Here is a 9773-nt window from a genome sequence, read left to right as displayed (position 1 = left end):
ACATTTCCAATTTTAGTGGGGGGTAACTGAGAATGAATGGGGGAAAGTCACGTGAGAGGAGGCAATGCATCCATCGTGTTATGATTGGATATGACTTGTTATGTTCGGCTGTGATTGGTTCATGCGATAAATCTCACCTTTTGTGTTTGTGCACGTTCCACATTTGCAAATCAGTCTGAATAAATAATATAATGCCGTTAATGGGAAGAATAATTTACAAAAGTAATAAACAACTCACACACTTACTGTAGATATAACTACTTTGTTACATCAAAATATAGCTTGGTGAAGTTTATTGAAGTAAATCTCAGTGTCTGTGAGCAATATTTACTGAGCCTTTATGACTGATGACCTGACAAATTCAAAAATAGTTAAAAGTTAACTATTAAAAAGAATAGCTGAACGTAAGTTCACAAATACAATATATTGTTTAAATTGTTATTGAGTTATTATTTTGGAATACATGTAAATTATTATTTTCAACCCTCATTCTGACCCTCTGTCTAAAACAACCTGTTTTATGGAGCGGGTCCTTTAAGGCTTGTCAGGAATCGGCCGCTGTCTTGCCCTGGAGGCAGTGTTTATGTAAATGTTTGTGCCCGGGTGATGTAATCTTGCACCTCAGATCCAAACAAGACATTTTTGGAGCTTGATTAAATAACTGCTTTGTTTATAATGAGGAGGTCGTTTTAAGCTATGAAACTTGCTGGATGTTTTAATGGTACAAAGACCTCTTATATGCCAAAAGATCAAAGCAAATTTGATTTCTCATGTCATGACCCCTGATGTTTTCCTGATAGTCTAAATAATGCTTATTTTAAACAAGAAAATGTTACTGGAACATGAATTTACATTTGATTAAAAAAAAACTTTGAGGACTTTACCTCCTCATTTCAGAACACCAACGCACACCACTGATGCAAGCAGTATTACTTTAATTTAACGCTTTTAGTTAGAATGTGATAACAATGTCTCTTTTGATAATTGATGATAATAGCGCTCTGCTCTTGTCCAGGTTGTTCTTCATGGTGAAAATGGTGGCACATGACCAAGTAATTCTGTTTTTCCCCAGTGTATTTGCAGGCTGTTTTGAATGTGCTGTAAAACAGGGGCGTATCCACGGACAGCTCCAGAACGACACCAAAACCAGAACTGTTCCTGGAGAGCAGGGATGTCTGGTTACCCTCAATAGATGGATTGATAGACAGACAGACAAACAGATAAATAGAAGTTCTTGGAAGAGTTCTCTATTTGTGCTCATTGAGAAGTGATTTTGCTCATTTGGCCGGAGCACCTGTTTTGTGTTTTATTACAGTAGGTCCAGAGCTGAGCCACAGCAGCTGATCAAATAGTTCACAGAAGTGCTGTTGCAGCACAATCTGCAGGCAGCAATGCACACACGCAATAAATCACATCGTCCATCTAGTGGTTTTACGACAATATCGTCCCAGCGGCAGTCCACTGCAGCAGCGCTGCTTCTCATCTTCTCTTCTCTGCTCTTTCCCTTGAATAAGTATCACCTCCATCACCCTCTCTCCCCAGCAGCGATCCGCATTAGCTTACAAAAGTGTCACTAATCACTATTAATATGAGGCAGAGGTGGAGTAACGTCGGGCAGGAATTCATTAGGCAGAGTTTATGCAGCCGATCCGCTGGGTTTGAGGCCTCAATCAGTCGTGTTTGTCGGCCTGTGGTGATGGCGGTGAGCTGGTGTGTGACACAGCCATATCTAGTAATTAAAAGCTGCCTTCCTCTGTCTGAATCAAAGCCAGAGACAATGAACCCAACCTGGGCATGACCTGACCAATACCCTTTTAATTAACCATCACAATCGTCAGTTAACCATGACACTTAAAGGGATTATTCACCCCAAAAAAATGAAAATTCTGCTATCATTTACTTACTCTCATGTTGTTCCAAATCCGCATGAATTACTTTCTCCTGTGGAACAAAAAAGAACTTTTTCCCATCAGTGTGGTCAGTTGTTATGGACCCCATCGAATTTCATTGTATGGACAAAAACAACTGAAGCATTTTTTTAGTTGGTGAACTATCCCTTCAAATACATTACTTGTGCTTGCTAAACATTTAATTTCAAAACCATGGGAACTACTAGGGGCTTGGTCTTCACTTTGCTGAATTTGAAATTGGATTTTTAATTACAGTCTCATTTATATTCCATGTCATCAAGTTATTCAGAATGCTGATTGAGACTATTAATACTGCAATTATATAATTGATCATGAACATCTGATTCTGTTGCATATGATATGATACTGGGAAATAGTTCATTCAAGCAAACGGTTTGCATTCATTTGAACTGTTAAAACTTGAAAGATATGTAAAAGTTAAAAATATCAAGCAAACATGTTAATTTACTATATGAGAGTATCACAGAAGATTTTCTTAAAAATAAATTAAAATAAAATAAATAAATAAAAGGAAATAATAAATGTTGCATATGCATGAAATGGAAATGTTGTCAAATTGAAAATTATTAAGCAATAACTATGAACTGGCTGCATTTATTTGATCAAAATACATTTCAAACCATAATACTGTGAAATATTATTACAATTTAAACATTTCGTATGTATATATTTTGAAAAATTGTTTTGCTGTGATGGCAACGCTGAATTCACAGCAGCCTTTACTGCAGTCTTTAGAGTCACATGATTCTTCAGAAATCATTCTAATAAGCTGAAATTTTCCATTGCATTATACTAAATATTTTAGAAGCATCGCAAAGGCATGTCTCCAAGTCACTGAATGTCCCATCCCTCATTACTTATTATGGTTGTGGTTGATAAAGGAAAAAAAAAACTCAGACTTACAAGATAGCTTTTATCGTTTGTCACTCCATCAGGTCGTGCCTGGTTAGGACACAGTATTAGTTGACATGCAGAAAGTTGCTTCACTAATTAAGTGTCTGAGCTTGTGAATTATAAATGGTCTTCTCTGTCTCTTGCTGTGTCTCTACTCAAGGTCTAATTCCCTTAGTTATCCGTGGCTGTGCCTCAGTGCTTTCCAGCCTCTGGTGAACTCATTCTTACAGGCCATGATTACATTGCTGGCCTTGAAGGAGAGAAGAGATGGTTTGCTATCACTTCCCCACTCCTTCTTTTGACTGCAAATGAACTAATTCAAGTAATTCAAGCTGTCCAGTGGTGCGTCTCCCATCCAATGATGTAACTCGCTGATTAAATACCATGGTCCGATGCATCATTGGATAAACTAACCCAGTGGTCATAACTATTTCCCAAAAAACAGAGCAACATTGTCATATCTCCTTCATTCGGACATTGTTGGTTCAACAATATAGGACTATCCTTATTGACATCACACACAGGTGGTGGAGTAATAACTTATACTAATTAACTGATTTGAGATCACAGTTAATGTCAGAATATTAGCTCATTTGCACAAACAAGACAAAGCCATTCATTTAAAAAAAAAATATGCAGTATGTAATTACCGTAGACTGCAGGTCAATAAGCTTCTCAACAACATAATTTCTCTAAGATACTGCTATAACGATTATGTCTATTTGTTAATGAGGATTTTTAGAATTGTGGAGTAAATCTTATTTTTATTTTAAAGTAAATATCTAAAATTATTCCAATGACCAACTAAATTGTCAAAATACAATTTTAAATAGAACTGATTTAGTATTTTATATTAATGGAACTTTAAAAGGACTAAAAATGATTTCTCACTATTATTTAAAACAGGATCTGCATTTTTATGGGTTTAAAGAGACAATAAAAACAACTCTGCATCAAAACCACTGTAAGTAAATAAATAAATAAATAAATGTTTATTTTTGTAACATTTTTGAGAAGTCAACAAAAGTCTTTTAGTAACGTAATTTAAGCCACAAAATCTAATTTAAAGATACAGAAATTACAATATAGATAATATTAGTTTTAAATACATTAAAAAATATAGAATAGACCAATATAGAATGTACAGCTTGCTTATTGGGCCCAAGAGTATGCTCTATTTAAGTCCACGTCATAGTAAAACTATATTTCTAACCACAGGTAAAGAGCTGTAATTCCAACCTTGCAATGTTTTTTGGGAAACAATCCATAGTTGGTTAACATTCTTTCAGGAATTGCACCCCAGAACAGGATGTCAGTGACAGAAACTAGTAATATGGGTAAGTATTCACAAATAAACACAATATGTTTTATTTTAGTTTACAAAAAAGCTGAATTTTTAGACATTTAGCTTTTACTAACACATATTCTGCTAATATTTTATTAAGGCAGCTTTACTGAGCATTGCATTAGGCTGATGATGTGGTTTCCCCTCTTCAGCTATTGGATAAAAGACTTAGTTAATGAGTATGAAAACACTTCAAAAGCAATAATTAGGCACATTGCAAACAATAAATTAAGTACCCCACCCCACAGCGGACTGCTCTCTCAAATCAATGCTTATTTCAATAAGTTGTGCTATGGAACCTCCAGTGATAACTATAGATTGGAGCAGACTGAGTAATGAATTAACGCTCAATAGCTGGCACGTTTCAATGAGCTCACTGCTGCACTGTTGGCTAATCTTGCCACTGTAATTATGGGATACACTTCAGTGCAAAACACAGCGTGACTACCAGCACCTCTGAGCCTGGGTCAAGTCCATACTTTCAACTGAGGTTAGTAGATTAGTTGTGTATAATCAAAAACACTCAAAAGAAATAAGATTAGGATAGATTAAAATAGATTTTCCTACTTTTTTTAATGGCAAAATTAGCCTTAAAAAACACTTCAATGCTGCTTTTTTTACCGATCGCAAAACATTTCCAATTACTATGCATTTGAATAATAATAATGCATGTGTATCAGTAAATACTTTTTTTTCTTCTTTTCTTTTCATCATATCCCCAAAAGAGTGAAACAACATTAAACCTTTATTATTTGATTTTAATTATGTACAGAGGACAGGGTAAAAAATTTCTCACTCCACCATGAGTTCATTAATGGTTTTTGCTAAGCATCACTAACTATTGCTCATACGGTTGGTGATATGAACAAATATCCTGCACCGTTTCTGCTACAGGCATGAATGATTCCTCAAATCATACAGCTTGTTGTGCACATGTGTTCTTTTCAAAGAAACTATATATTAAGATACTAAAAATAAAATTCTCAACAACAAACAAACAACAAAAGTGCAGAAATCCCATATGCTTACATTGAAGTAAGAACCTGAGTCATATCTAGAGATCAGAATATCACAGAAACTTAAAGTTGGGTTTTCAACCTAGCAACCACTCAAAACACCCTAGTAACGGCATAGCAAAACACTAACAACCACTCAGAATACATTAGCAACAGTGCAGCAGTGCACCACTTACATTTTCTTTAGAAAATGCAAAAGTATAGGTATATTTTTGTTGGAGTAAAAACCAGGTAAAAGCCTTCCATCTCTGATAGCGTAATAACATATTTCTTGAAAACTGAAGAAATGCAAATCAACGTTTCTCACAAACAGCATGTAAAACCTTAGTGAATAAAGAGAACAAAATCTGTTCAGTGAGTCGTCTCTCCTATAGCAGGTTTCTTGTGGAAACCAAAAGAAAATAGGTGTTATTTAGATCAGGAGCTGTCCAGCACTTCAGCACCTGGACTCAGCAGCACCATGGACAGCATCGTACAAAAACCTACACGACTGTCATAGCAGTAAAGAAAGTACGAAATGTTTACAAAAGGAAGTGCAAATGGTATATAATCTGTCCATGCAGAAATCACTGTCACAATGCCAAGGCATTGAAATGTGGCTGCTATGTGTTCTGGGTGGTAACTTGGTGGTTATACTTTTTCTAGCCGAAGTAGAAAGAATCAATGTACCTCTATGGGATTTTTGTCTGTTTTCTTGTGTAAAATCATAAATCTCTGCATTAGAGAAGTATTAGATCACCTCTTAACAATTCCTCATGAGATAAGGTGTTATTCATGTCTAATAATTATAACTTTAGTCTGTATTAGAAACAACAAACTCTTCCGTTGGCCACCACTACTTGTTTATCCTGTAAGCAGTGAATCATGCTGAAGTTTCCAATGACTGAATGCAACCAGAAACTATGACATAGCCTCATGGTGAATATACAACTCTTGTGAACTTGCCTCCAGGTAAAACTAAGAATGAAACTGACTGTGTGTCTTTCCAGGGAGAGTAAAGCAGAAACCGCTCAGGTTTACAACCGCAATCATTTAGCAGATGCTGGGAAAGTCATGGGAGACTCGGATTTCCTTCGAGCAGGTGTTCTTTAGTGCTTGTTTTAAAAGTTTTGGAAAAGTTTGAAGAGCACTTGGGGCCACTTCATCCTCATCACAGCAGGTGATGTTTGTTCTTGGTCTTATTTTCAGAGATAACTGTCTAGACATAACTAGTGAGCACAGCGCCACAGCAAAGTCACTCTTTCCTCTATCCACTCCTGTTATGCTGATTTGCGGAGATGCTTTTTCTTTCCGCAGATAGCATAAACATGTTCTTCTTCATCCCTACTAAAATTCAAGCTTAGGTATAGCAATATACTGTAGCTCAATATATGCACACTCATGTGCAATGTTTACTTCAGTGAACGGCGGTAAATCTGCCTGCACATAATCAAATAAGCATCTACAGCTCTTTATCTGTGTTTTCATGAACATCATGCTCAATAGATGGCATACACTCACAACCATTTTCTTATTAAACTGCCATATCCGATAAGCAAAACCAGCATATGTTGAAAAACCATGTCTCAAATGTACAGTACCAAACCTTCCCTTATATGAATGTATTACAATAGGGACCTCTAGTGGTTAACTGCTGCTCCAGCTTGCCAGCAGTGAAATTGAACCAAATGTTAAAATATATTGTTTACCAAAGCATAGAAATGTGCATTTAATAGTAAAACAGATAAGCAAACACACATTAAATTTCTCCAAAATAAAAGGAATCCAAACTACACTGAGGAAGACTGTATCTATAAAGTATCTTTCTTCCTACTGAAGAAGAATTTGCAAGAGGTTTTATAGACTTTGCACATTTGCAGACATTTCCAAAAAGTATCAGGTTTCACACCTTTCGATCATTTTTAAGAAATATGCTTTTATTGTGTTTACAAATAGCAATTTTTCACAGATTATATATTTTAGAACATAAATGTAAACCCTTCCAATTTCAATGACTTTTTCAGGCTTGAAAAATCACTATATTCCTTGATATTTCCAGGGGTTTATGAATCTCTGCAGTAATGTAAGTATTGACGAGGGGGGGGCACACAGCATGAAAAATGAATTCAATAAATTGATCCAGACCTTAATGCAAACACCCTATAAAACTGTGTCTCTTTCACATATACTGTAGAAAATCACCAATAATTTCTTCTTTTTGCTATACTAAAACAGGCAAACCTCATGGGTGAGCCAGTGGTCCTGTCTCAAATGGCTCCCACATGCCTCCATGTCCATGAGATCAGTGGGTGTTCAATACTGATATTTCGTCTGATTTTGATTGACTGAGTATTGGAAATACTGCATTAAAAAATTACAATCATAGAGGCAGATTATTGATTAATCACTTATTTTCACACAGCTCCTTGCACAGTACCATGTTATGACCTTAAAACACTTTAGCCATAGATCATACATTTTGACATCTGCATCACATAACCAGCTCCATATGTATGTTTTTTCTGACATAGTAAACTTGCTCGGCAAATTACCTGGTTCAACATTGCACGAATCCAGTGTAGAAATATAGCTCAATATAGCTCAATCAGTGAGTTCAGTGAAACATAAGTCATAATAGAAGAGCTCAAAGACTTGTAAAAGCAAGCTAAAACAACATGAGTGCATCTGTGAATGCATTTTATCTCAAGTTTGCTTTTGTTAACATTATTGGTTAGGTTTGCAATAGAGCATTAACCTTTTAGCGCCGCTCAGCGTACATTTAACTTCTGAACTGCTGTGATAAATACAACACGTAATATAGCCTAATATTGGCACATTCACATTAATCTGTTTTGGAGGATACTGAATGCCCTTTTAGTGCCATTAATCTCACTTAAAAGTGCTGCAAAACCTGTTTTAGTGGACTGTTAAATATAATTTGTAACACTAAATTAACAGGATTTAGTAAAAACGATTTAATATTGCTGAATCGACCTAAATACATTACAACATACCACCAAATCCATAACTTCATATGGGTTAAATCTGGTAAAAACATCTCTTTAAGGTAACAATCACTGGTTACCACTTTTTGAAGAGTACCAGAAATATGAATAGCATTATTTATGACATATTTCATATAGGCTCCTATACCCAGAGGATAAATGTATCCTACTATTTTCTGCAGACAAACAATGGCCTTACTGGTGCATGTGTCAAATACTCTCTGCATTAATCCTACTTCTCCTTTGAAAAGTTGCTCTCTGCTCCAGTATAGTGTCATGACAAGTTTCATACAGAACAATTCGGTGAGTGGACACAAAACCCACACAAAGTGACACTCTACACTTCTGTCCACAAGATACACTGAATCCTCAAAGGCTTCAGAGGTAATACAAGGTTCCCTTCACACCACTTCGTTCCTGTCATTGTCACAGCTTGTCATAAAGATAATAATACCATGATGTGTGTCCTGCCTTAGGGATAAAACTGATGGTGTTGTCCTTACATATACCTCATTACACTGTGAGGAACAGTGGCCAAGGCTGCCATCAACAACTGAAAGCAATGACCGCGGCAGTAACAGACACAAACAGTACTGTAGACCTCAGGATTCAGGTAGAAGAAGTCTAGAATTTGATTTGAGGCTTACAAAGACTTTGAGATGTGAGCAACTGTAAAGCCTACAAAACAACTACATTCAGTCTTTCACTCACCAACAATCTTAATACCCACGGCACATCTTCAAAACTCATCATACAGTTGGTTGAACAGCAGTGTCTGTCAGCAGTGGATCTTTTTAATTGCTTTCACACAAATGCATTCAGCAAGCATATCTATCAAAACACATGGCATTTGTTTCTCATTCAAACTCAGTCATTAGCAAAAATCCATGCATCTATAGCTTATTTTTCCAAACTATCATTTATGTTCAAAATGAATTAGACAATGAGGTTTATTTGTACAGCTGTATTCCCTCAAGAATATTCCATGTCAAAAAATAAAACCTATATTCCTGTGGGGGAAAATGTTTAATTGAACTGAATGTGAACTTGTAGTTTACTTCAAATTATAAAAGTATATTTTCAAAAAATTATATTTGCATATGGTAACAAAATAACAAGTTGTACTTAAAGAGAAGACACTTTCTTAACACACTTAAGTACTTTTAAAAAGTGCACTTTGTAATGATCTCAAATTAAGCTTGACTTTAAATTACATTATTTTATAATAAAGTATTATTATTTTTAATTTTGTACAATAATTCAAGTGTATTTTAGCTCACCAGAAATGCTTGTCAGTACATTTGAAAGTACACTTTACTCATATTTCTAAGATAATAGGCGTAATTATGAAATTATGAGTCCATGCATTTTGCCACTATGCAGAAAGCAAACAATAACCATAAATGATGTGCATGGCTGGACAGTAGGAAGCAGTAGGAAGCCACTGTTCTCTAGGAAGAAAAGGTTGACAAAGACTATGTGACTTGAGTCAGAAGACAACTGTACTAATGTTTTGTAAATGTCCAAAATAGTAATTTTTGCTTTAAATGAAACATTTTGCAAATACCATCTACACACTAGAAGTATAATGGATTAAAGCTGC

Source organism: Onychostoma macrolepis, chromosome 24 (assembly GCF_012432095.1).
Source record: "Onychostoma macrolepis isolate SWU-2019 chromosome 24, ASM1243209v1, whole genome shotgun sequence".
NCBI classification, from domain to species: Eukaryota; Metazoa; Chordata; class Actinopteri; order Cypriniformes; family Cyprinidae; genus Onychostoma; species Onychostoma macrolepis.
This window is presented reverse-complemented; position numbering follows the sequence as displayed.